Here is a 25,954-nt window from a genome sequence, read left to right on the forward strand (position 1 = left end):
ATAATATTGTACAATACCTATTTGCAAACTTAATTTCATTTTTTTTTTGTTGCTAGTATATCTTCATCTTAAGGAAGCTGCTCTGGGCCATTTCCATTCTGACCTCTGGTTATGATCCCACTATTAGTTTAGTCAGATTCCAAGGTACATATTTTCCCAACATGTTCCACATTTTCATTTTGAATTTTAAATTGTATTTTGTCTTCTATTTTATTTGTTTTGGCCACAGCTTTCTTAGGAGCTTTTCTCAGGTTCCAGGGCCCACTGTCAAACAAGGATACTATACCAACAGAGGAATAGAAAAATAGAATAGAAAATCTGTGCCCCCCCTTGAAACGTGCCAGGGCCCCCTGGAGGCCATCTGGCTTCCATTGAGAATTTGCCCTAGACTGCCAGAAAGATGACCGAGAGCAAATCAAGCCTAAACTATCTCTGGAGGCAAAAATGATGAAACTGAGGGTGCCTAGTTTGGGCATATCATGAGAAGGCAGATTCTGTGGAAAATATCTGGAAAGGTTGAAAACAGCAGGAAAAGAGGAAGATCAAATACAGCGGTGCCTTTACAACCGTCTTGACTTGCAACCAAATTGAGTTACAACCAGCTTCAGTTGCAACATTGTGCTTTGACTTGCAACCAGCACTTTGAGATACAACCGGAAAAAAGGCCTCTTTTCCCAATTGTTCCCTCCCTCCCTCCTTTCCTGCCCTTTTTTTAACCTTAGAGGTCATTAGGTTTTTTAAAAAGCCTCCTCCTAGTGGACGGATTAACTGCTTTTGCATTACAGTGGTGCCTCGACTTACAACTGTCCTGACGTGCGACCAAATTAAGTTACGGCCAGCCCTGGTCGCAAAATTTTGGTTTGATTTGCGACCGGAGCTTTGAGAGATGATCAGAAGAAAGGTGGGGGGAAAGGTGGGGAATTCAAACAGGTAGCTGTTGGTCGGCGAAGAGGCTGCTTCTTTGTAGCTCCTTTGCCCCAGCGGTTAGAGTGTGCGCGTTTGCAGAGAGGCTTCAGACTGCCTGGTTCTGCTGGAATGGGTTTGTTTGATTGTGGGGGGGGGGAGGTGACTTGATGCATGTAACAACATGTAGCCATCCAGGTGTTGCTGGACTTCAATTGCCATTACTCCTAGTCAGCATAGTCGATGTTGAGAGATGATTGGGGGGGGGCAGCAATACCAAGAGAGCCACACATTCCTTATCCCAGCAGGGGTAAGTCCTACTGCATACAATTGTCATGACAAGACATTTGTAAGATTGCACTGGACACTTGAATTCAATCAAATATCTTTTTGAATGGCATTGCATCTGTTACTCGCATTATGTCTGTAACAGTGCTATATAATCCTTTGTGTGTGTGTGGAGGATGGGTAGTGGTTGTATTTTTAATTTTAAGCCGTTCATTCAGAAAAGTCAGTGCTCAGTGTGTTATACTTGTTATATCCAAGGTCAGACAACCTGGTTAGAAACTTGAGCGTGCCTGAATTTCCCTGACATCTCCATATGTCAGCTTTGTTTACATATGTTATAGCTATAGTCGCCAAGTGATGTAATTTTAATCATTGTTTAAACCTGACAGAGAGCAGATTTGGTATTCAAAGATTCTGGAAGAGTATCATTTTATATAACTAATGACCTACAGATTCAGAAGAAAGATATAGCTAACATATCCTTCAATGGGAAAAGGCATGTCTACTTTAATATTTATTTTAGTTTTGAGTTTTGTAATAGCTTCTAAGAAAATCTTGTCATCAAATACAAGATTTAAGAGGCATTGGCAGTGTTAAAAAACCCAACTATCTTGTCAAGATAAGTACACAGCAATCCATGGGGGCAAGAGAAACAGATGCTAATGTTAGTTGCAGTAAAAAAAAAAATAGGGGTCACAAATATATAAAATATTTGCTTACTTCAGCTTTTTTTCCTCTTGCATTATATCTGAAATAGTCTGATTCTTTTTTCCCCTCCATGGTAAAATTTGAATTGTACATAACATTTATGAAAAGTTTTCTTCAATGTAAGAAAAAAACACAACACCCTTTTAGCTTTCTGCCAATGTTTAGTGCTACCTGAGAGACTGTTTGCCTGTTCAATTATATTGCATTTCAAACATTCTCATGCAGTTGATTTTATTTTCAACCAGTAACATCATCACATAAACAAATCTTTGCATAGTGATAGTGGTGTCATGCCAATAGTTGTATAATCACTGATTAACTGGGATCATCAATGTGACTAATCCAGGAAACACCATGCCCACTTTCAACTGGCCACTTGCCATTAGGGATAGCCCATTGATTATGGGGTCACTGGCTAGCTAGGATTGTCCTTGGGGTTAATACATAATAGTATGGGTATTATATCTTTGAATTGAACAAAAAGTTTTGTGTCTATTTAGGTTTTTGTTTTTTTTTGAGCATTGACTTTTATAACTGCTTCTTGGGAAGAAAAATCTTATTAGCAATTGAAAGGTGTAGGGTTTATTGAGAATATCACAGTGAATAAATGATGATCTCTTCTAATCCCTTCGTTGCTGTCCTTCTGAGTCTCAGTTTTCTGATTTCTCGGCTGCAATCTCCTTTTGAGGTAATGATTGAACCAAGTATACAAAGTCTATAACAATTTATTCATTGCCAACATTAAATAAATTATAATTTTAAAACATTTTAAGAAAATTTAACAAGATAGTAGAGCTAAAGGAAGAGAAATGAAAGCAGAAAACCAAGATGATATCAAACATGAAGAATTACATAAGTATACCAGAATAAAACTATGGAGACCAAAGGAAAATGGTGCTCTGAATGATGTAAAGAAACAGGAAACCAACAAAAGATATTTTATTTATTTAATGTGCACAAGAAGATCAAGGAAGTAGCAGATATATTCAACACAACAATGGCCACTACAGATATATATTGATAATTACAGTATTTTGTACTTAATGTCGCTTTTCCAGTTTTGTCATTGATAACATTAAGTTGTGTAGTTCTTCAGAAATAACTATTTTGATCTTCTTAATGTTCAGTTAGTCTTACTTCGACACTTTCTTCTTTCACTTTCACTAAAATTTGGTTCAAGTCATTGCTGCTTTCTGCCAGTAAGATGATGTCATCTGCATATCTTAAATTATTGATATTTCTTGCAACAAATTTTCACTTCTTTGTCTGAATTTAGCCTCACTAAATGTTGTGCTTACAGATTGAATAGATATGGGGATAAAATACACCCTTGTCTGACACTTTTGCCTATACGAAACCATTTTGTCTCTCCAGCTATTAAATCTTAAGTCTCTATTATTTTAAACATCTGTCATTGTCTTCACTGCAACAGCAATCTGTGGCATTCTTCTTTTTGTCAATGTTTCTCTCTGTGTAGAAGAGTAGGTGTTACCCAAATATGTGAGTTGTCAGCCCTGCAATAGACCATTTTACAAGTTCCTCTTAACTTTTATAATATCCTAGGTTTGCATTAAAAAGCCAAGAAGTGAACCAAGCAGAAGTGACCAGATTACTTTTCTTCCCTATATAAGAATGACCTAAGAACAGCAAATACACCTACAGAAATCAAGGTGAATACCATAGGACTCTAAGTCAGCCTATTTTGGCTCATGAGGAAGAAAATTATTCAAACACCTTTCTCCATCCTTGGCTGTCAAAGTACAATAATAACAAATTAAGAATTTGCAGCCCATTTTTGATACCCCGGAGTGGATGCTTAAGGCAGCTTCTTCACTTTGCCTAAGGGTAGGTCTGGGCCTATCTTTATACTATTTTCAGAGAAACATTTATGGGGTTGGGGGTGAGAGGAAGAGCTGGGGGGAAAATTACTACAGTACTATGGCATGCTTTAAGAACAACTTTTTAAGAACAACTTTTTCAGATGGTCAAGAGCAGCCAGCGATTCCCTCTAGTAGTTCTAAGAAGCAGTTGGTGAGTAGCTCCTGCTTGCTTGATATGAAGTGGAAGGTAGCTTCAGACATATCTGAACATCAAAGGCCACATGATTGAAGTCTTTGCCTGTCTTCCTGCAGGTGTGGCCCTTCCTCACATGATCCAGAGTTACCTGCAGTGGACAACAAAGTAAAGGATTACCAGACAAACATGTTTGCTGAGATGCTTATAATTCTCCGCTAGAGAACTCTAGCATGCTCCACTTAATGACAGCAGTTCTAATTATCTTGCCAAACTCCAGGGTTCTGCAGGATGGACCCATGGTAGTTACAATGGTATGAAACCAGTGTAACTGTGTAATGTAAACACAGTCTGGAAAGGGAAAGGATGAAAAGTTCCATTACCTTGAATCTGTGTGTCAGTCTTCTGCCTTACAAGAGGCTGGTTGATTCTGCTTTGGAGTGCCTGCTGTTTCATTTGTGTCGGAGGTGGTTTTAAGCACCCTCCCAATTGGCTGCAGTATTGAGCCTGAAGTTTTGGTAAAGGTGGGGAGCACATTGGTAATTGTTAGAAACTTCTGCTCCTTCGTTCTGGTAGCTGATGTTCTTGCTGTTGCTGATGTTTCCCCTTCTACTGTGGCTGCTGGTGAGGTTGGTGTTCTGTCAGGTAAAAAGGAAGTACTCATCATCATCATCAAAAATATCAAACACTCTTTAATAGTAGCTGTGGTAATAGTAGTAGTATTAATATGTATATTTCATGTATCCTTTAATGAAATCAAATGGTATACATGTTTTCCTCTACCAGTTTTCATAATAATCCTCTCAGGCTGACAGAATGACTGGCCCAAGGTCATCCAGTGAATTCCAGTGTTCATTGGGAGATCTGGACTCGAGTGTTGGTCCAGCATTCCAGCCGCACACCAGATTGGCTCTCATAGATTGATGCTGAGACTCTGCCCCTTTTCTCCATGTCCTTGTTCTTCCCAAGCCTAGTCATATTATGTTGTAATTTAAGTCTGTGACACCAGTTGGTCAAAAAGACCAGCAATGTGGCTTACAGAAGGTTAGAACAAATAAAAAAAAGCATACAACTTACAAAAGTTTGAGACAACAGTAGCTCAGTAATCTCAAGGACAGTTTTAAAACAAACAGCTTACAGCTCAAACACATCCTTCCCCTGTGCTAACAACGGCTCTGGAGAAATCTCACAAAGAAAACAGCAGTGACATGGTGAGGAGTTACCCCTCTTTCTAAGCCGCTGCTTTATATAAGGGTCCCAAGTAGATGATGGGGGGCAGAGAGCAGGTGGGAAAGCTTGGCCCGCTTGATTCAAATGACAATGTCTCTCTTGCATCAGGCCTCCCAAGTAGCAGCACCTTATAAGGGCCTCAGGAACTGGGCGGGGGGCTGATCTCATCCTTGGTTTCCAGAAAAATCTCTCTCCTACAGTCTTGGCTTTGGGACCGATTGGTGCAGGAGAGCAGAGCTGGTCACCTTCTTTGCAAGAACTGGCTGGCAGCTGAGCCATGGCTCCCTGCATCGTGTTCTTTAACTTGTCTAGCATGAGACATTTGAGGCAGGATGCTTGGATGAGATCCTGGATTTAGCATCCTTATCCCTCGGGTTCCTTAGACTCACTAACAGTGCTGTTGCATCATTAGAACAAACAGAAAGATAGTGACTATGCTGTATAAGATGTGCTCAATTATTTGCCTTTTGAGATCCATTTTACATATGGCATTTCCTGCATAGACATCAAGTTGCAAACTTGTGTGCACATGGTGGTTATACACCATGAATATTTCGGTGCTGCTTTGAGCAGGTAAGTTGGAGCCTGATGCAGTCAAGTACTGTAGTTCAGTTTGTTGTATTCAAGCTTTAAACAGACAAAAAGAGACCTACTTTCTTGGACTATAAAGCCTAGAATCTTCCTGCTGGCATGCTAGATAGAAATTTCAGAGTTATATACTGCTGCTGCTGCTGCTGCTCCTCCTCCACCTACTACTACTACTACTACTGATGATGATGATGATGAGGAGGAGGAGGAGAAGACTTTGTCAAGCTCTGGTTCCACTCAAGGAGAGAAGATGCCGATCTTTTTACAGTTTCCACACAATATAAATAGCCCTGTATATAGCATCTAATTTAAATGATTAATCATACCTATTTAAATTTTGTATTTATTGGCTTTAGATTATAAGAATGCCTTTTTCAAACCAAGAATGCACAGATACAAATGATAAAATGGTCTTCCTCAGTTAATGATTTATGGTTTAATATTATTTGTAAAACAATAAAAATGCAATACCCTTTTTATAAACAGAACATTCAGGAGGAAGATTTAATTCAAAGACATTGTTGTCATAGAAATGTATTCTGATTCTGTGTTCCTTTATAGCTGTTTTTCCTATAGTAATGGTACACAGAGGTTTAAAAACCTGAATTGTATTTGTACCTCCCATTCAAACTGTAATTTCATCATATTCCGTAGTGGTAAGCCATGAAAATGGGACAAGGAGTTCACTTGCTTTGACTTTGTGACGTCATTATGCAATCCAACCTGACTGGCTGCCTCATTGTGTTGCCCTGCTGCCTATATGACATCTGACTGATTGGGATAGCATAAAGCCTATGAATTAAATCCAGTACTAGCCCTACTTAAAGAAGACCCACTGAAATCAATAGAACTTAAGTCAGCTCTGAGTAACAATTCTCATTTATTTCTTTGGGCCCACATTAGATAGGACTAACATTGGGTTTCACCCCATTTAGAAAAATGGCGCTGAAGATGGGTGAAGCAGCAGTGGTGAAGAGGAAGAATCATTGTGCATAAAGGATGAAAGGGAGGTTTGGGTAGCCTGTATAGCTACATTTCCTCCAAAACCACCTTAAAATCATACATCTTTGCTGTAATGATAGAACCAATATAGCCACACTGAAGTTTTGAAATATGCATGGCTAGATCAACACCATAGCATCTAGGTTTCCAAAGCACATTGACCTGGTAGTAAGCCCTTCGGAATTTGGTTACTCACCTTTAAAATAAAAAACAACCATAGCTCTCTGCACATGTACTAGAAAGCAAGCCCCTTGGAATATAGTGGGGCTTACATCTGGGCACACAAGCATCAGATTGGGCTGCATGCCTGCAGCTGTGTATACATTTACTGGGAAAGAAGGCCTACCAAATACAGTGATGCTTACTTCAGAGTAAACACACACAGGCTCAAGCTTCATGTTTACAGTACAGAGATATGTTTGATGGGGGCAGGAAATGTTAAATGCTCTACTCAGTGAATTTAATTCAGCCAATGGATTAAAATGAATTATGCAGTAAGAGGGAGAAAAGGATCAATAATATCATTTCTCATAGATTGTTAAAGATTGAAAAGTAATAGCTCTTTTAAAGCTGGAATAGACCAACATCTCAAACAGAAAGGTTACAAGTTATTAGAACCCTCATATTGATTCAGTGCAAGTTTTTGTACGTGCTCTTATGAATAATGTATGCATGCCTATAGCTGTCAGCCACCTCTCCTGATAAGTGAAACTAAACGCATTTAAACATGATAACATAGAAGTCTAAGTGAAGCTGGGTTTAAGGCATAAAATATCAAAGGCATCTGACAAACTGTTTTGTTTTAAGTAAGAAAATTGAATAAAAATTCTGGACAGAGGGGTGGGATATGCCAACCAAAGAGACAAAAGGGGAAAACTATGAATATGTTCTTGATAAAATGAGGAGAAAAGGAGAGCCAAATGCTGAGTCCAGTCCAGTTTGCTGAATTTCAGGCCTAAATTGCTTCAGTCACCTCAACCTCCTGAAAAGCTATTTTAGGTGAACAATCTGAATCATTCCATTTTGATTATTTTGGCAAGTTATGATCATGTATAATTGAAAAGGATGTGAAATTTCATTCAAAAAATATATATTGCAGAGTAACAGAGATGCTGAGCAATTCCAAGTAACAAGAGCAACAACAAATAGCCCACTGCTGGTCTGTACCAATAAACAGAGTATTTAAGGTGCCTAAATAGCAGGAAGCAACAGTCAGAACTGGATATTGAACAACTGATTGGTTCAAAATTGGGAAAGGAGTACGACAAGGCTTTATATTGTCTCCCTGCTTATTTAACTTATATGCAGAATACATCATGTGAAAGGCTGGACTAGATGAATCCCAAACTGCAATTAAGATTGCCGAAAGAAGTATCAACAGCCTCAAATATGCAGATGATACCACCCTGATGGCAGAAAGTGAGGAGGAATTAAGGAACCTCTTAATGAGGGTGAAAGAGGAGAGCACAAAAAATAGTTTGAAGCTCAACATAAAAAAAAAAAACTAAGATCATGGCCACTGGTCGGATCACCTCCTGCCAAATAGAAGGGAAACATATGGAGGCAGTGACAGATTTTACTTTCTTGGGCTCCATGATCACTGCAGATGGTGACAGCAGCCATGAAATTAAAAGATACCTGCTTCTTGGGAGGAAAGCGATGACAAACCTAGACAGCATCTTAAAAAGCAGAGACACCACCTTGCTGACAAAGCTATGGTTTTTCCAGTAGTGATGTATGGAAGTGACAGCTGGACCATAAAGAAGGCTGACTATCGAAGAATTGATGTTTTTGAATTATGGTGCTGGAGGAGACTCTTGAGAGTCCCCTGGTCTGCAAAGAGAACAAACCTATCTATTTTGAAGGAAATCACCCCCGAGTGCTGAGGCTCCAATACTTTGGCCATCTCATGAGAAGAGGAGACTCCCTGGAAAAGACCCTGATTTTGGGAAAGTGTGAAGGCAAGAGGAGAAGGGGACAACAGAGGACGAGATGGTTAGACAGTGTCATTGAAGCAACCAACATGAATTTGACCAAACTCCGAGAGGCAGTGGAAGACAGTAGGGCCTGGCGTGCTCTGGTCCATGGGGTCATGAAGAGTCGGACACGACTTAATGTCTAAACAACAACAAAATAGCAGATTTCAGTGTCATGAAATAGCAGTGAATTTATAGTTATTTGCTCCATGGTTATCCAGTGTATCTTCATTTGGTTGTGTGAGGGAAGTATTTGTCCCTTTACCTTAGGCTGCAAAATATTTGAAAATTCATTATTATTATATGAAGGGCAGCAAATTCTCCTCTTCCCTGTCAAAGCACATAATACAGGCAGGCATGTTATTCTGGCAACTAAGGTAAGAAAATCCCGTTAGTATTCTTTCTCTCCCTGATAATAAAAATACTATAACAGTAAATTGAATAACTAAGAATTGAGTGCTCTTTCATGACAACTCAGAACAGCTTCCTGAAGCATCTGCCTCCCTCAACATAATAGTAGTGTTGGCCCAACTTTTTTCAATGTCACATCCATTTTTAATGTAATAATCTAACTTAATTTTGCTGTTGAGTTTTTCAATAACCCCTAGAAAAGCACTTCCCTCCTTTTCCATTTTAAACTTTTATTTTCAGGAACTTTTGCTGATGCTAAATCTCAAAACTGATCACCTAATTTTTTTAAAGATGTATATTCAAGAGTTTAGGTGTGTGCATTTCCTCTTGACTATTACTATAAACTTCTCATATAGTGATTTCAACTCATTTTTTAAAAAAGTTTTTCCTGAGTTTTTGTGCATCAGCTCCCCACTGAGAGACTAGATGTTTTCAGAAGGAAAAAGTTGGAGAAACTCCACATTTATGATACAGTGGCAGGTTTAGCCATAGAGATGGAATTGGAAAGTTGGGGCCAGAAGTCCAGGGCTGTTATGGGGCTGGATCTAGGGACCAAGTGTTATAAAAAAAAAAAGAGGAATGAAATTATTCAAAACCAAGCCCACTCCCTGGTGGCTATCAGTTGTTTCCAGTGTGCCCCACCAAGATCAATATCACATCATCAATGCCTTAGGGGAAAGGACAGGACCTCTGTCAACTCTTGCAAGTTCAGATGGCAATGGTGAGTTTCAGAGCCATACCGAGACAAACAGGCAAATGTGGAGCTCAGCTTTCAAATGCAGCAACAAAGTATTGATGTTTCTCCGAACATCTCTAGGGGTGGAGTCATCTTTTGCTCATGCCCTCTGGATGAGACAAAAGTTCTCTCCCTCCCTCTCCTCCCTGCCAGTCTCAATTTGTGTTTGTTGGTCAGGAAGAATGTGGGCTTTACAACAATTCAAGATTTCACTTCTCTAGAACACTTTCTCTAGTGTAGCTGAATATCCCCTAAAACAAGCTGGACATGAATTTCTATTTCAAAACACAGAAATACTGGACAACACCAGCAATCATTATGTTAGACTGCGCAGGGAAGCCATTGAAATCCACAAACACCAACAGAGCTTCAACAAAAAAGAAGAAAATTTAAAACCCAGCACTGAAAAATACAGCCTGCAAAAGGTCAACAAACTCTACCCAGCCTCAAGGACCAGTGATCACTGCACACAAAAGACCAGCTAATGAAACCCATCAATCACAGTGACAAATAATCTCTCCCCCTTATCACAACAATACACCCACAACAAAAAACATGCTGATCACCATAATCATCCATCTCCTGAAAAGGACAAAAGCTGATCCCACAGCTATAAATACTCAACTATCCAAACAAACTGCACCAGAGCACAGACAGAGTTCTGACTTCTGTCCTTTGCAGATGCCGGCCACAGAGACTGGTGAAACGTTAGGAAGAACAACCTTCAGAACACAGCCAAAGAGCCCCAAAAACCCACAACAACAATGAATTTATTGTTGGACTGAGATTTACAAAGCGACTAATATATTAAATTATATTGTGCAATTAGTTTTAACATCCAAAACAAAAACACAGTAAAAGAAAAAAACAGCAACAATTTTGAACAGTAATTTCATTTGACACAAAGAAATAAATAATTTGTAAATGATAAATGAACATAGAAAGTTCTTACACATCTGAGAAAATTAAGTTTCATCCTAATGTGTACACAATATGGCTAAAGAAAAATCAAGATTAAGTCATGAATTTTATCCAATTTCAAATACCCCCAGGCATCTTACATTAAGAAGTCACAGTTCCAGTATTTTTAAAGCCAATATACAAACCCCCTAACAAATATTTTGCAATGGAAACTCTGACAGAATGCCATGTTCTCACTGTTGAACTTTCCTTTGTGCGCCACATACTAGTTACACCCTTTGGCCGGCGCCACTATTGACTTATTGCTGACATTTCATGCTGATTAGCAATGTAAGACTCTATCTTTCTCTAACTCAGAGCCTTAGTGCATCTAACCCAATATTGATTAGCAGTGACTCTTCAAGGATTCAGCCAGGCTTCTTTTCCAGTCTTACTTAGAGAAGCTGCTGAGAAGTGACCAGTAACCATCCTGAAACAGGTGTCAACAATAACAAAAAGAATATAAAATGGAGCATAGGGGAAAGTGCTTAATTTCAGATACATGTGGCTCAGTCTTCCCATGCTAACACTGAGAAACATTAAGAGGATAGAATAGAGGACTTTAGGTGAGCTTCTTTGAAAGGAAAGGGAATTAAATGTATCCTGAGCATACAATCTCCTTTGATGCCAATAGTACTTCCTACACAGTCCGAAGTTAGGCACATGTATCTTAGTCATTCTCTGCATATAAAAAGGCATACACTGATAAATGTAAACATGTAGGGAGCACACACTTACCATGGTCATGATGAGCTCTCTTCAGTGAAAGGTAATAATTAGCCCAATTTTCTCATTAAAGGTGTTAAGAGGTCCAGGTGCTACCTCCTCCTCCATCTTAGAACTGCAGAGCTGGAAAGGGTCCTATGGATCATAAAGTCCACCCCTGTCAAGGAGGTAAAGAGGGAATTCTAACTCCCAATCTCTGGCTGTGCAGCCAGACACCTAAACCACTGAGCTATCCATGAAACATCAAATACAAAGAGATTTGTATAAGAGTCTCTGTGTGAATTGAGATACAGCTACCTTCATCTACCTAGGCAGAGAAATGGCGTAAAGATGTCAGATGTCATTCTTCTGTCCAGATGAGGGATACCTACAATTCTAGCCCCAGCCATTTTCTACCTCTGGCAGTGAGGCAAATGCTGCCTCAGTCACCCAAGTCAAAGTACAGTACATGGTTCCCCACACCAATCATTATTTTGCCATAGGGCTGAAAAAGCCCACAAGCACCTCTTGGCACTAAAATGTAATAATAACAAATGAAAGAATGATTAGGTTTTTGCTGATTCATAACACTCTGAGTATGCTGTCCAAAGTTACTTTCCCTTATGATGGGGCTTTGCCTGAATTCCTGGGATTTATATGGAAGCCACTCTAACCACATCAGAGGAATAGTAGAATAGAAATTGGAAGACATAAAGAAACAGATTTTCATTGTAATGTGTAACTTGAGCATGAGACTATTTTTTAGAACAGGGGTGTGAGCTACTGTAACCTCAACAGGTTCTGTAGCATCTGCAAGGCAGCCTCCAATATGCCAACTACATTCCTCACCAATTATTGCATCATCCTCCAGGCAAATATCCAAGACTATATGTGGAACAAAGAGACCAGTCTACCTGAAGCTGCTTCAGCAAGTCCCAATACCATCATCATGTTTAAATTAAATGACAGTGGAGTGAGTCACACAAGTAAAGACAGTGGAATCTGCATGGAACCACTTTTTGCATCTTGTGGCCAAGACTGTGGAAAGAGCAGCAGTCTCTTGAAGAAAAGGAGACTTGGGCAACAGAGATGTTCAGATTGGCCGAATTGGAGGGTGGCATATTTGACACACAAGCTGATTTTGAAGACCAAACAGTGAGACATGCCGAATGGGCTAAGCTGACACTGAGTTGGAAGCCATACTGAGAGGTAGCAAGTGGGACAATCTCTAATATATATATTATGTTCCCAAATCTCTAAACGGTGCCACTGGTCTAGAGATTTGGGCACATATAGAATCATAGAAAAGTGAAGTTGGAAGGGGCCTGCAAGGCCATCAAGCCCAACCCGCTGCTCAATGCAGGAATACAATCAAAGGATATCTGCCAGGTAATTATCTAAGTTTTTCTTGAATGCCTCCAGTGTTGGAGCACTCACCAGCTCCTGAGGTAACTGGTTCCACTGTCGTACTGCTCTAACAGTGAGGAAGCTTTTCCTGATATTCAACCGAAATCTGGCTTCCTTTAACTTGAGCCCATAGTTGCGTTTCCTGCACTCTGGGATGATTGAGAACAGATCTTGCCCCTCCTGTGTATGACAGCCTTTAAGATATTTGAAAAGTGCTATCATATCACCCCTCAGCCTTCTTTTCTCAAGGCTAAACATGCCCAATTCTTTCTGTCTTTCCTCACAGGGCTTGGTTTCCAGTCTCCTGATCATCCTTGTTGCCCTCCTCTGAATTTGTTCCAATTTATTAGCATCCTTCTTGAAGTGTGGTGTCCAGAACTAGACACAATTACTCAAGGTGAGGCCTAACCAATGCTGAATAGAGAGGAAGTAGTACCTTCTGTGATTTGGAAACTATAATTCTGTTAATGCAGCCTAAAATAGCATTTGCCTTCTTTGTAGCCACATCACACCGTTGGCTCATATTTAGCTTGTGATCTACGACAATTCCAAGGTCCGTCTTGCTTGTAGTTTTGCTGAGCCAGATGTCCCCTGTCTTGTAACTGTGCAATTGGTTTCTTTTTCTGAGGTGCAGTACTTTGCACTTATCCCTGTTGAATTTCATTCTGTTGCATTCAGCCCAGTGTTCCATCCTATCAAAGCCATTTTGAATTTTGTTTCTGTCTTCTAGGGTATTTGCTATTCCGCCCAATTTGGTATTATCTGCAAATTTGAGAAGCATTCCATGCATTCCCTCATCCAAGTCTATTGAAGAGCATCGGGCCCAGGACTTAGCTGTGGGGTACCCCACTAGTTACCTCCTCCCATTAATCCTTACCCTCTGAGTATGATTCTGTAGCAAATTGTGTATCCACCTGATCCTTGATCTATCTAGCCTGCACCTAGTTAGCTTGCTAATCAGGATATCATGGGGCACTTTGTCAAAAGCTTTGCTGAAGTCAAGATGTACTACGTCTACAGCATTCCCTCTGTCTATCAGGGAAGTTACCTGATCCAAAAATGAGATCAAATTAGTTTGGCAGGATTTATTCTTGACAAATCTGTGTTGGCTTCTAGTTATTACTATATTGTTTTCTAGGTGCTTGCACAATGACTGCTTTATAATCTGTTTCAGAATTTTGCTTGGGATTGACGTCAGGTTGATTGGCCTGTCGTTCCCAGGTTCCTCTTTTTTGCCCTTTTTGAAGATAGGGACAACATTGGCATATGTGGAAAGAGACACATGAGGCTATATTTTAAAAATAAGCACAAGTCCTAATAGCTGATTTTAATCTATAAAGCCCTAAATGGCTTGGGTCCAAGCTATTTCAAGAACGGTGTCTCCCTTTATGAGCCTGCCTGGGTGTAAAGATCATGAAAGAATGCCTTTCTCTTGGTCCCTCCACCTTCACAGGTATGTTAGGTGGGGATGTAGGAGACGGCCTTCTCTGCCACCACTCTCAGACTCTGGAGCTCCCTCCCATTGGAGGCCAGGTTGGCACCATCTTTGCTGTCGTGACAGAGGTTTATAAATGAATTGTTCTGCCTTGTTGCTTTGTGGTTTTGGTGCTCATTTTGTTTAGTTTTAGTGTGGTATTTTTGTTTCTTTTGTAATATTTGTATACTTAATATTTGTAGCTTTTAAATATTGTCTTCTGATATAACATGCCTTGGGTTCTTTTTAAGGAGAAAGGCAGGATAAAAACTTTTAATAATAGCACTTTGGGAACAACTGCTTAACATATTTGTCCCGCAGTTTACTGCCAGTGTCCTAAGGAGTGCTGCTTATGATGAGGTTCCCATTCAGTCCTTTTGTCTCTCAGCTTGTGTTTTTCAGCAGCTCTTAATACCACCCAAAGGTTTCTTACATGAACATCTAGCAATGAGGACTCAGATCTCTAGATGATTATATTCTTATGCAATAGGTTATGAAATAATTACAAGTGTCTATTTTTCTTTCATTCTTGTTCTTCTAAAATGACTCATCTGGGGAAATGTGTTCATATGGCCTTCCTTGTTTACACAAGTTGATTCTTCTGAGTTTTCCTTTGAAGCGTGTCACTATTGCATTTAATGGCTCAGTTAAATGCACTGTGACGTATCAGAGCTCAAAGAATGAAATATTTAGGGTGTCATCAGAATGCAATGTGTTTGTATGTGTGTATTTACATAAAACACAGACAAATGCTTTTTTATATGAGTTTATTAACAGTCAGAGAGGTTGAGCCATTGCTGCTGTAATAGGAGAGCTCCTGGATCTTGCCATCTTCTCTCAGCTCATTGATGTCTTATTTGCCGAGCTTCCTTGTCATAGAAGATGCCTGGAGGTGATTGTGTGATGTCAAAGATAGAATTTCCAAGCAGGAGAAATCCCTGGAAATTACTTTTTCCCTCCTCTCCAGTAGTAGTATGTGGCACAGACACGTACATACCCTGTTCAAAACATAATAGTAGACACAATATACTGAGTATAATATCATTGGAATGGTATGGCAGAATTCCTTTGTCCTTATTAAAACAGAATGGGCTCCTGCCTGGATTCTTTGCCAAGCATAAGATACCCCCACCCAGCATAAAAAAGCACATAGGGGGAATAGTTCACCTTTCTTTTTCTTTAGTGGCATGTCATAGACGACCCTGCATTTTTTATTCCTCCTGCTGGGAGGCACCTTCCGGTCAGAGTCCTTGCAGGATCTGTGCCTTGCCATCTTCTTTGCTCGTTTCAAGATCCCAGGAGCAGAGGCATCCTCTCTTGGCTTGGGCAGCCAGACTGTCCACACCCAGATGTTCTGTGAGTTTCTGCAGTCGTTATGCCTGCTCTCCTCCTTTTATAAAATTTGTAACAGTGGCATACTGTTACAGGGGCCCTTTGTCTGCTGAGACATGACCATATATAGTCATTGACATGTAGGTGGTGGTGGGAAAACTGATGAATGCTTGTCACAATCCTTGGTTTATTGTTTTCAAGTCAACATTTCTCTTGGCTGTGTTTAAACTGGCCAGTGCCTTGGGATTCTTACCGGAGGCAAAAATCTGATAGAACATTTCCACATGGGAGAATCACTAACTGGGATGAAGGAATCTATTGTCTACTCAATAATTTGTTTTATTCACACAGCCTTCCTTCCTTCCAACTTGCTTGATCAAGAGCCACAGCGGCAATTATTGCCATAATAAAGGCCAAAAGTATCACCTCATGACAAGAATAGGAAACTCATAGCCCATTATTTCTGACCATCATTTGTTCTTGTTGGGATTGCCTAGGTGAAGGGGGCTGGGAATCCAACAACATCTGAATTGTCCCAGGTTTGCTACCCTGCTTTATGGCACTGAAGTGCCAGCATTGGTCCAAATGAGAAAGAATTCCCCTACTCCTTTCTATTTTTCAACTATTATTAGTAATCATTCACTGTTGTCTATTATTCAGATGCTGGATTTCTGCACCTAGCCATGCTGGATATTCAGTCTTTCCAGTTTATGCAGCTCCCTAGAATCATGGCTCACAGACTATAGAAAGCTGACCATTCAGGCATCATTTGCTATGTGGCCCCAGTCCATGGACTGGGAAATACAAAAGACACTTGTGGAGCTTAATTTAGGATGATTTCTATGACATTCCACACTTTCTCTGCAACCTACATTTTAACCCATAAGCAGGTTCAAACATGTTTATAGGTAGCCTGGCCTTTCTCACCAGATTACACATAAAAACATGTTCAAACCGATCCATAAGCTCAAACATAGGTTTCAGAAAAAAAGTGATGTCATAGAAGTCCTCCACCAAGATCATATTAGGTTGATGAAGGAATCTGATAGAAGGTGGAATCTTGACAAATGACTGTATACCACCAATTGCTGTGGCTTCTGTTTGTAAAAGATAACAGATATTGTCAAAGTTGAAGATGATGGCACTCTGCGCACCTGATCTTCTGCAGCAACCTTTTGTAGAACAGATCTCTGTGGATAGATACCTCAGTCCAAGTATCAGATAGCAATGAATTAAGTACAATAATTAATAATTTCCATTATTTATGAAAAATCATTTTCCCCCTTAGTGACATGGGCTATTTTTGAAATTCGGGACATAGATGAAATAACCTGGATCCTTTTTGTGCTATGTAAAATACAATAAAACTCTTCTTCAGGGGTCTTTGAAACTAAAAGGAGCACAGATGTACACACACAGACTCTCTCTCTCTCTCTCTCTCTCTCTCTCACACACACACACACACACACACACACACACACACACACACACACACACACACACACACACACACACACACACACACACACACACACACACACACACACACACACACACACACACACAAATCAAGTACATAAGGACTGGTTGGTTAAGATAGAAAAACTCCCTCCAATGTTTCTAATCCTTAAAATTCCATGCAACAAAACAACAACACATTATCATTTTGTATAATTTGTATTAAAAATAATTTGCTTTAAAGCATTCTTTCTACCATTTTGCTTAATTTAATTTGTGCAGAATCTGCATCCTTGTTCTGTTTTCATATGAGGAATACCTGAGAATACTCTCATATCTCATGGAGTGAGGAGAATAATTTTGCAGTTCCTTGACATCAAAAGCAAGACAAAGTGAAAAGAAGATTTTATTCTATTAGTAATTGGTTCTTCTGTTACTGGTTATCTGCTGTAGTGTTTGACGTAATTGTTCTTATTGTGATATTAAAGAAATTATTCATTGCATTAATACTTTGCAAGTTATTTTTAAAAAGAAACACCTGAGGACTGATAAAAGAATGGCATACCACCTGGAAAAAAATCTTCTCAAAATGCCTCTAAAAGCTCTTTAACATGCCCTTTTAAAGTATATTTGAAAATAAATTGGATACTTTACTCATACCAATAATGTAATTCTTGATCTCTGTTAGAAATGTTCCTTGTTATGTTGTTTTTAAAATATGTCTTCATCACACATTTGCTATTCAGATATTCAACTCATTAAAGTAACAACATGACTTGTAACTAACTACTGTACTTCCAAGTTTTACTCTGACTTCACCTGGGATCTTCATAGCAGCTGTATGATACTGAGATTATATATGGATTTGTTATTGTTGTCAAGTTTCCTTATTGTTATAAGTGTTTGGGCTGGCTTGGTTTTGAATGGAAAATTAAGATTAAAATGCTAGAATTGTACAATGCATATTACTACAGTTTACCTTCATTCTCCTGGGGATGTGTGGCTATGGGAACTACAGTATTCTGATGAGTGGTGTCTGCATTCCAAAGTTTATCATTCCAAACCTTTTGTCATTGCTTCCTTGAGACTTTGTCTTTTTGGCTGACCTCTGAAACCTCTGGGTATTCCTTTGTCAAATCACAGACCCTTTTCAGACTTGCTGTAGGTAAATCTATGATAATAGTCCCACCTACAATAATCCAAGCTTGAAAAACTTTTTGTTTTGTTTTTGTTTTAATTACAGTTCCCAGAATGTACCAGCCACCATACACAGTGGCCATGGGGAATTCTGGGAACTGTAGTCTACTCCCCCCAACCCCATCCAAGCCCTAGAGTAACTAGAATCACACAACAGTATCATTTATAAGAAGACAAAAAGCAGTCTGAGCGGTATTCAGATGGTTTATTGCTTGGCACTAATGCTTGCAGCTGCTTGACGCATCATGTTTCTCTGCCATGGTCTTGATCTCCCAACATATTTGTTTATGTGAGCCGCAGCTGTCCTACTTCAGGAATTGAAAGTAGCTAGAGTGACAATGAGCTCCTGCGGTAATGGGATTGGCGTCTGCCTGTATTAAGGAACAACAGGAAAAAAATAAATGTAGATAAAGATAAGAAATGAAACCTCAAGTTTTGGCTTGCTTTCCCTTGCTCCATCACCATACTATAAGCTCATTTCATAATTCTGTCCCTTTCAGCAGAGATTTACCAAGCACTGAAAATCTTACTTTGACCAACTTGTGACCAGAAAGAAGCTCCAACAAAGGACCTTCTGTGGCCTGAACCAAATAAGCATTCCTGCTCCCAACCTTCAGGTAGCTTATGACAGAGGTGGGTCACTTGTGGCCTTCTAGATGCTGTTGGACTACAAGTCCCATCAGCCTAATCAACAGACCCGGTGGTAAAGAAAGATGGGGATTTCTGTGCAGCCCCATCAGGAGGGATACAGAGGGCCCCCACCAAATACAGAGAGATCCATGAAGGACATGTGTTTCTGGAAATGCCCCTTTCCCCCGGCTTGTGCCAACTTCTCCAAACCTAGATCTCTTTTTTTCTTAGGATACTTGCACAGTGAGATGTCTACAGAAGACTTGAAATCACATGATATGTGTATGCTTTTTCTTTGCAAGGTTTTTATAGCAGTGCTATTTTAGGGTTCATGTAGGTGAGGGGAATAACAAATTCCAGCAAGACAAAGAGTTCAGAATTCCCAGAAGGGTCCAAAATTTTTGCTCTTGTACATAAGCAAGACTAGATTATGAGAAACATGTTTTTTAAGGGGAATTTGTCATGCAGCCTATACTTTCTTGAGTTGAATTCAGGTTAAGGAACTCAAGTTTGCTGTCCATTAAAGTGTGTTGCAGTCTATGATTGCTTATGCCACACTTCCAAAATGTATTTGTCTCTAAGATGCTATAATATAATTGTTTTTACTGAAGAGAACAAAATTTAAGTAAAGATTGACTTCCCTGATACTTTCAGTGAGCAATAAATATACTGTTGTCTAGATATAATGATTAATATCCTAACTGCATACAGCTGTGTGCATAATGGCTAAAAGATGCTTCTTATTTTTAAATAATGCTCCTTAGGTTTTTTCTCTGAATGATTTGTTGTCAGCATTTCTCCTTTGCAATCCTGTACATATGAACATGGGAACCAAATGGGCCTTATTCTTGATCAAAAGTGCATAAGATTGTACTGTTCGGGGGCCTTTTGCAATAATCCGATTAATAATTTTTTAAAAAACCTCTCTTCTGCCTCCTATTGAGTCTTCTAGCACTTTTCCTCCTTCTTCTTAATCGCCTCAGGCGAAGTGCTCTCTCATTTCTGCTGTACCGGCGTACTTGCCGCACCATCATTCGTTTTTAAGTTTTCAGTGTCAGGTAGAACAAAGTATTCAGTTGGTCATCATCTGTTACGATGGTTGATGTTATTCTATACAGTTCAAATAAACACACAACAATATACTTTTACAATATTAGAATTACAATACATCATAGACATAAACATAAGTAAAATGGAAGTAATATTATATGGATTCCCTCTTATGCCTTGTAATTCCCTCCCACACCTATTTACTTCTGATATTAAAGAGCTTCTTTGCATTTTTGCATGTTCAGAATAGCAGAAAAACACAATAAGTTAGGACCACACTGGGAGATCACTGGTTGGCTTTCCTACTTTATAGTGAAGACCAGCAATCTCAGAGGAAGAGTCACATTAGGGTTGACCCTGCAGAATTTCCATTGGGATATTCTCCTGATATAAATCTCCCTTCCACAAGCAGTTATCTAGCTCACAATGAAAACATACAGATGGTTGCTTTCAAATAAAAACTAGTAACATTTTAAGTTATATGACTATAGATTCTCATAGAATCTTGCCTATCTTGATCCTCAGGTATCTTTTAAAGCTTTCCTATATTTTAATAAGCTGTCATTTCATAAAACTTACCAGACACCAGTGGTGGCACCAATGAGATATAAACTCTTCTACCAGTATGCAAGTAACAGGCTTTATTGTGAAATCAGTGACATCATAAATGAAATATTATGACATCATTCACAGCAACACTCAGCAAGAAGACTTCTTGCCTCCTCCTCAAAACCGATAAAAATGACAGTAATTGTAGTGAGGCTTGATGAAATCCACTGCTATAATGCAGTTATGTTAAAATTTCTATATCATGTATATCTGTATACACAGAATGCTGCCTGGTGATTTGGGGGCAATTCAATCAAAATTGCTAGAGATTAAATTTAAAACCAGCACTGCTGGCTTGAGTTTTGTTACCTGGCATAAACAATGAGCCATGGATTTTGGAACGTTTGCATTTTTTTGTGTGTGCACCATCCATTAATGAGTAGTGCCCAGCATGATAAAGGTCTCTAGGGCCCAAAAGCTGGCATTTATTTGTGATTTTTAAAGTGGCCTAATAGAAGTATCACCTCTGTTGCTGTTGAGTGGCAGAAACGTCTTCCCTGATGAGGTCAGCATGTTATCACCTTGATAAGATAAGCCATTTTAAAAACAATGGGTTTGTAAATACAGGAAGCTTTATGCACTTTCTGTCCTCATAGCTCCCACTAAGCTGACGGCATGGCATTCATTAAAAAGTGCATACATGTTTCCAACCTGATACGGCATGTATACAATACACATGATAAGAGTTGAGTTTAGCTCCCCCATCCTTGCTTTCAACACATGACAGTTAGAAGTGGGGCGAGTTCTGTGTTCTATGTCCCATGTAGGTTCTACACATAAACCGGGGAGGGGGGGCAGTTTACAGTGTACATAAATATGGCAGCCTCTTTCTTTCCAGACAGTTACTTTTGTCTGTTTCAAGTAGTGATGGAGAAATGTGGGACTAGCATGCTTCCCTACTTGCTTGTGGAGTATGCACATACATTGCCTGAATATTGCTAGTGATTTAAAATATTAGGCTAAACTCACAACTTTTCTTAGAATAGCCACTTGCATTACCTGAAAGACAACTACAGGATGAAAAAGTTTAAAACTATAGTCTAATTACTTACTGCCAGCATCAGATATTTTCCAAAAAGGGAAATGTTTTGATGCATTGTCCAAATATGAGCAGAAGAGACCAGTAGATCAGGAAACCATCTGAAGCGTGCCAAAATGTGGAACTGGAAATTCCGTATACTGATGTCTTTGTCACTGTAATAAGCAAGACACAAAATAGCAGCTCCTGTGCAAACTGAGGGAATGGAGAGGAACATACAGAAGGAGACACTCTTGAAGTGTATCAGATTATCTTGGGTTTTAAAGATAATCACCAGTGTTTTTAACCCAGAAGCATCTCTACAGCCAGCAGAAACCAGCCGTAAGAGCAGTAATATTTTTCCTGTAGCCTTTCCTTCTCAAGTGTGTGGAAGCTGCATATTCTGAACCATTGTTGAAGGCAACTCACAAGAAGTACACTTGCAGTAATAAGTGCATCAGTACATCCATCTGTTCATCCATTTCTTTCTTTCCTGGTGTTATTCATGGTAGCATACACAACTCTCCTCTTCAGTACTTTATCCTTACAGCTCTGTGAGGTTGACTTCCTTTTGCAGAAAAAATGTAATGCCCCAAGGTCACTCAGCAAGTTTCATGACTCATTCATTGGGCACTTGATGGTTCTCGCAAATCCTCAGTCCAGCTCTCTAACCAGCAATCCACACCAATTTGCAAATCACCAAAACATTGTTTTAGGTAGATGGGGGTTTAGTTTGTTGGCTGAAGAACTTTTGTATCTCTTGTAATTGTACAGTTAATATATTGTATTTTTTAAAAATGGGTACATCAGCCTAGGATCCCAAGGGTTTTCTACAATTTTCTTAAAACCCAATGGAAGTGACAAATCATGATGGAGTTTCATTTTTCTATTTCTGTCTGCATTAAGATGACTCAAATAATTTTATGTTTAATCAAAAGCCTGCCAGATATTCAGACAAAATGAGCAGAACTATATTCTTATGTGAATACTGACCTTCAGGACTAATTGGCTGGTGGTTGACCTGGTTTCCACACTGGACACTGATCATGAGCCTAATGACTGTGGTTATAACCTATCCCAGCAATTCTTAGAACTGGCCCACCCACAATTCAGGAAAAACACATTGAAGTGTTGCCCATTGATAGACTTGGAGGGGTAGAATTTGGGCTCTGCTTCAGGAAGCAAAATGTCTTGGTACAGTAATGACTGCTGGCTTCTCTCGATGCTTCCATTGTCAAAACCTCATCCTTTTTCTGGCACCCAGCTGTACTCATTTGTGTTTCCAGCTGAAGCAGAGAGAGGGCTGTGCAGTTGTGTTGACAGGAACATGGCTCACATATCAGTGGTATATTTTTTGGTAGGCTAGAGACAGACATTAACATAAAAGGTAATAAAATACAAATCCTCAAAGACTACAAAGAGAGTATAAAATTATGAAGGATTCTTTTGTCATGCTTTTTGCACTTTGATATTTTTCAGGTCAGTATGTTGAGTTTCTAGTAATATGACATCCCAAGAGTGCTCATGCCAGGCATGGATCAGACGTGCACTACTGTTAGTTGTGACCTTTATAATTCAAACACATGTAGTCTACACAGTTGGCTGATACTGTAGAATAGTTTTATAAGAAAAGTACTTGATTTTCCAAAGCACACTTTCTGCATTCTAAGTTGTTAGAGGCAGTGCCCAGAATCCTCTTGATGGGAATAATTTAGTTATTTGAAAGATTTCTATTATCCCCTTTCAGGTTCCAAGGCTACCTAGGACTGACTCCCGCTTGTCCCAAGGAAGCCTTTGAGAGCCTTGGGATGGCCTTGGCTAACATTTCTTCTGGATCACCACTGTTGGGACTGGGACCACTGGTGATAATGTGGGTTTTGTAGGGGGGTTTTGTAGGGGGGTTGTTTGTTTTGCTATGAAAGCCTTCTCTCCTAAGGCTCCCAAAGTATTCCTTGGGGCAAAAGAGAGCCCTAAAGAGCCTCGGAACCTAATGGGGGAGGCTGGAAGCTTTCAGTTAATTTAAATTAAATATTCCCACTATGGGATGATGACACCATCCTATTTGTGTGGTGTAAAATTTGACCAATAAAACAAGAGCACAAGAAGTTATTTTCTAAACAGGCTTCTATTATTACAGTAATATAAAATGGTTGTCATCCAGCCTTCTGAGTGCTTGCTCGGGGGAATCATTATGAGGGAATAATCTTGACTCCCACTTTTCATAATGTTAACATAATCATCCTTTTGTCTTCTAACAAGTTTCTAACTTTAAACTGACCCCATGTTTTTCATTAAAAGATACCTATTATTAAGATGCATCAGATTAAATAAAATCTCAACAGATGGACTGAACTACAGATTCTTCTCCCTGTTGTGGTCCTTCTCTTACTGGATATTGGGTGGTGTCATGGTTAGAGACTTCGGATGCAGGAGCTCTGAACAGTAACAATATTCATCCAGTTTTCATAAGGTATTTCCCTGAATAGTCATTTACAGTACTTAACCTTTGATTACATGACTAAAATAGTTTGGTTTTCAGTATGTAACATGTTTCATGCTTTCTTAGTCTCCATTCATTCACTTTAGTTCTTTGTTGGCTACCCTCTAGATCCACTTATTCAAGTTTGGGAACCACTGATCTAGGCTATCTGGTCATTTTAGCCGGGTAGGATTGTGCTTTTGATCAGCAATTGCTTTCCATTTTTTCTTTATATTTAATCATCTCTACAATTCTTTTCAGATTATGTGCAGGTATTTTTTTTGCTGATCTGTACAATGTACAAGACTGGGACTCATGGAATTCACTGAAAGTTTCAGCCCAATACAGACTTCAAACTAGAGATTCCTAAACAGTGTTTAGCCATATTTCATGATATTTCTCCACTGCTTCCTTGTTTCTTCTGAGCTACCAGTGCCAATACCACTCATTGATCACCAACAGCCATTCATCCCAGTGCCCTTCACTGCAGCCTAAATATTTATCCACCAGTTATCTGGAAAACCCACTATTCTCACCTAAGAAAGCATGAGAGAAAGGCACAAGAATGAAATTTCAGCATTTTATTGACAGGTGACATTGTTCAAATGGTTGCAGGCTCCTTGAATCTCAGGAAGTTGTGTTAGATGTTCTCAAAGTTGTTCCATTTCTTTTATTAAGCAAAGCTTCTGTTAGGCTGATGGCATTTGAAATCAAGGGCACAGAACACCATGGAGATGGAAGAGGTTAATGATGTCTCCTTCGCCGTCTTCTCCGGCCACGAGACTTACGGCCTGGAAAAAACAAACAATACTTTTACTTAATATAATCTCAAGTTCCAGTAAATTGTTAGAAGGTACATAGCTTTAAGACTTCCCCAAACTGCATGGATAAACACGTATAGGACTGAGGTCTAAATGCCCATAGATGTATGTTGCATATGGTAAATGTTTGGTACCTTTTCTCCTGCCATGGTGTCGTCTTCTCCGCCTCCTTCCAGATCCACTTGCTTGGCTCTTCCGTCGCCGCCTACGGCGTTGACGAGTCAGGCTCCAGCTTCTGCTGCGTTTGAAACTTGCCATTTGATGTTGCTTTTCTTTTTCAAGCTTGTAGCAGTGGGAGCATCATCTGCCTTGGGGAGCCTGAGACTTCAAGTGGTGGTCCTGCCCTATTTATAGGCAAACCTGTCTCTATGTCAGAGAATGGTCACAATGAATGCTTCTGTGATGTGATCATATAAGAAAGACCCCTACAGGGTAAGGAAGTTATGACCATATTTGGATTCAAAGCACAACTTCATAAAATAACCATGACTGATAACAGCTAAAATAAAATGATTTAACAATAGTATTAATAAAATCAAATTATAAATCCAGATCCAAGCAGCTCATCACTAAAACATCATTTAAAAATCAGTTAAGACTGACAACAAGAATAAAATGCAATGCCCCATGGATATTTGAAATCTTCTGCTATGAAGGCCCTAACTATGGGCTTAAAGCTTTTTAAGTAAGTAAATAGGAAGGAAGGAAGGAAGGAAGGAAGGAAGGAAGGAAGGAAGGAAGGAAGGAAGGAAGGAAGGAAGATAGATCATGGACACCCATCAAGGAAGGAGAATGTTGGATCTCCTGTGGCAGGGAGTTCTAGGGCACAAGTACAGCTATAGAGAAGGCCAGCATCCTGTTTCTAGACAAAAATGGCAAAGGCCAGAATTCCAAATATGCAATAATCAGCAGCTTCAGACTAGTTCCAAACAGACATGACCCGCTCGCAACACATACCC

At 39.4% G+C, this 25,954-nt stretch overlaps 1 long non-coding RNA gene across 1 annotated transcript in view; it reads left to right on the forward strand.

Annotated features, from left to right (window-relative positions):
- The window catches only part of LOC144583225 (uncharacterized), a 58,639-nt gene that overhangs the window by 17,494 nt on the left and 15,191 nt on the right, over positions 1-25,954 (forward strand). The window contains exon 1 of the long non-coding RNA XR_013536894.1: positions 1-25,427. This exon is cut by the window's left edge and continues 17,494 nt beyond it. This is a non-coding gene — a long non-coding RNA (uncharacterized LOC144583225). The remainder of the gene's footprint in view (positions 25,428-25,954) is intronic.

The sequence above is a fragment of the Pogona vitticeps genome, chromosome 5, assembly GCF_051106095.1.
Source record: "Pogona vitticeps strain Pit_001003342236 chromosome 5, PviZW2.1, whole genome shotgun sequence".
In the NCBI taxonomy this organism is placed as follows: domain Eukaryota; kingdom Metazoa; phylum Chordata; class Lepidosauria; order Squamata; family Agamidae; genus Pogona; species Pogona vitticeps.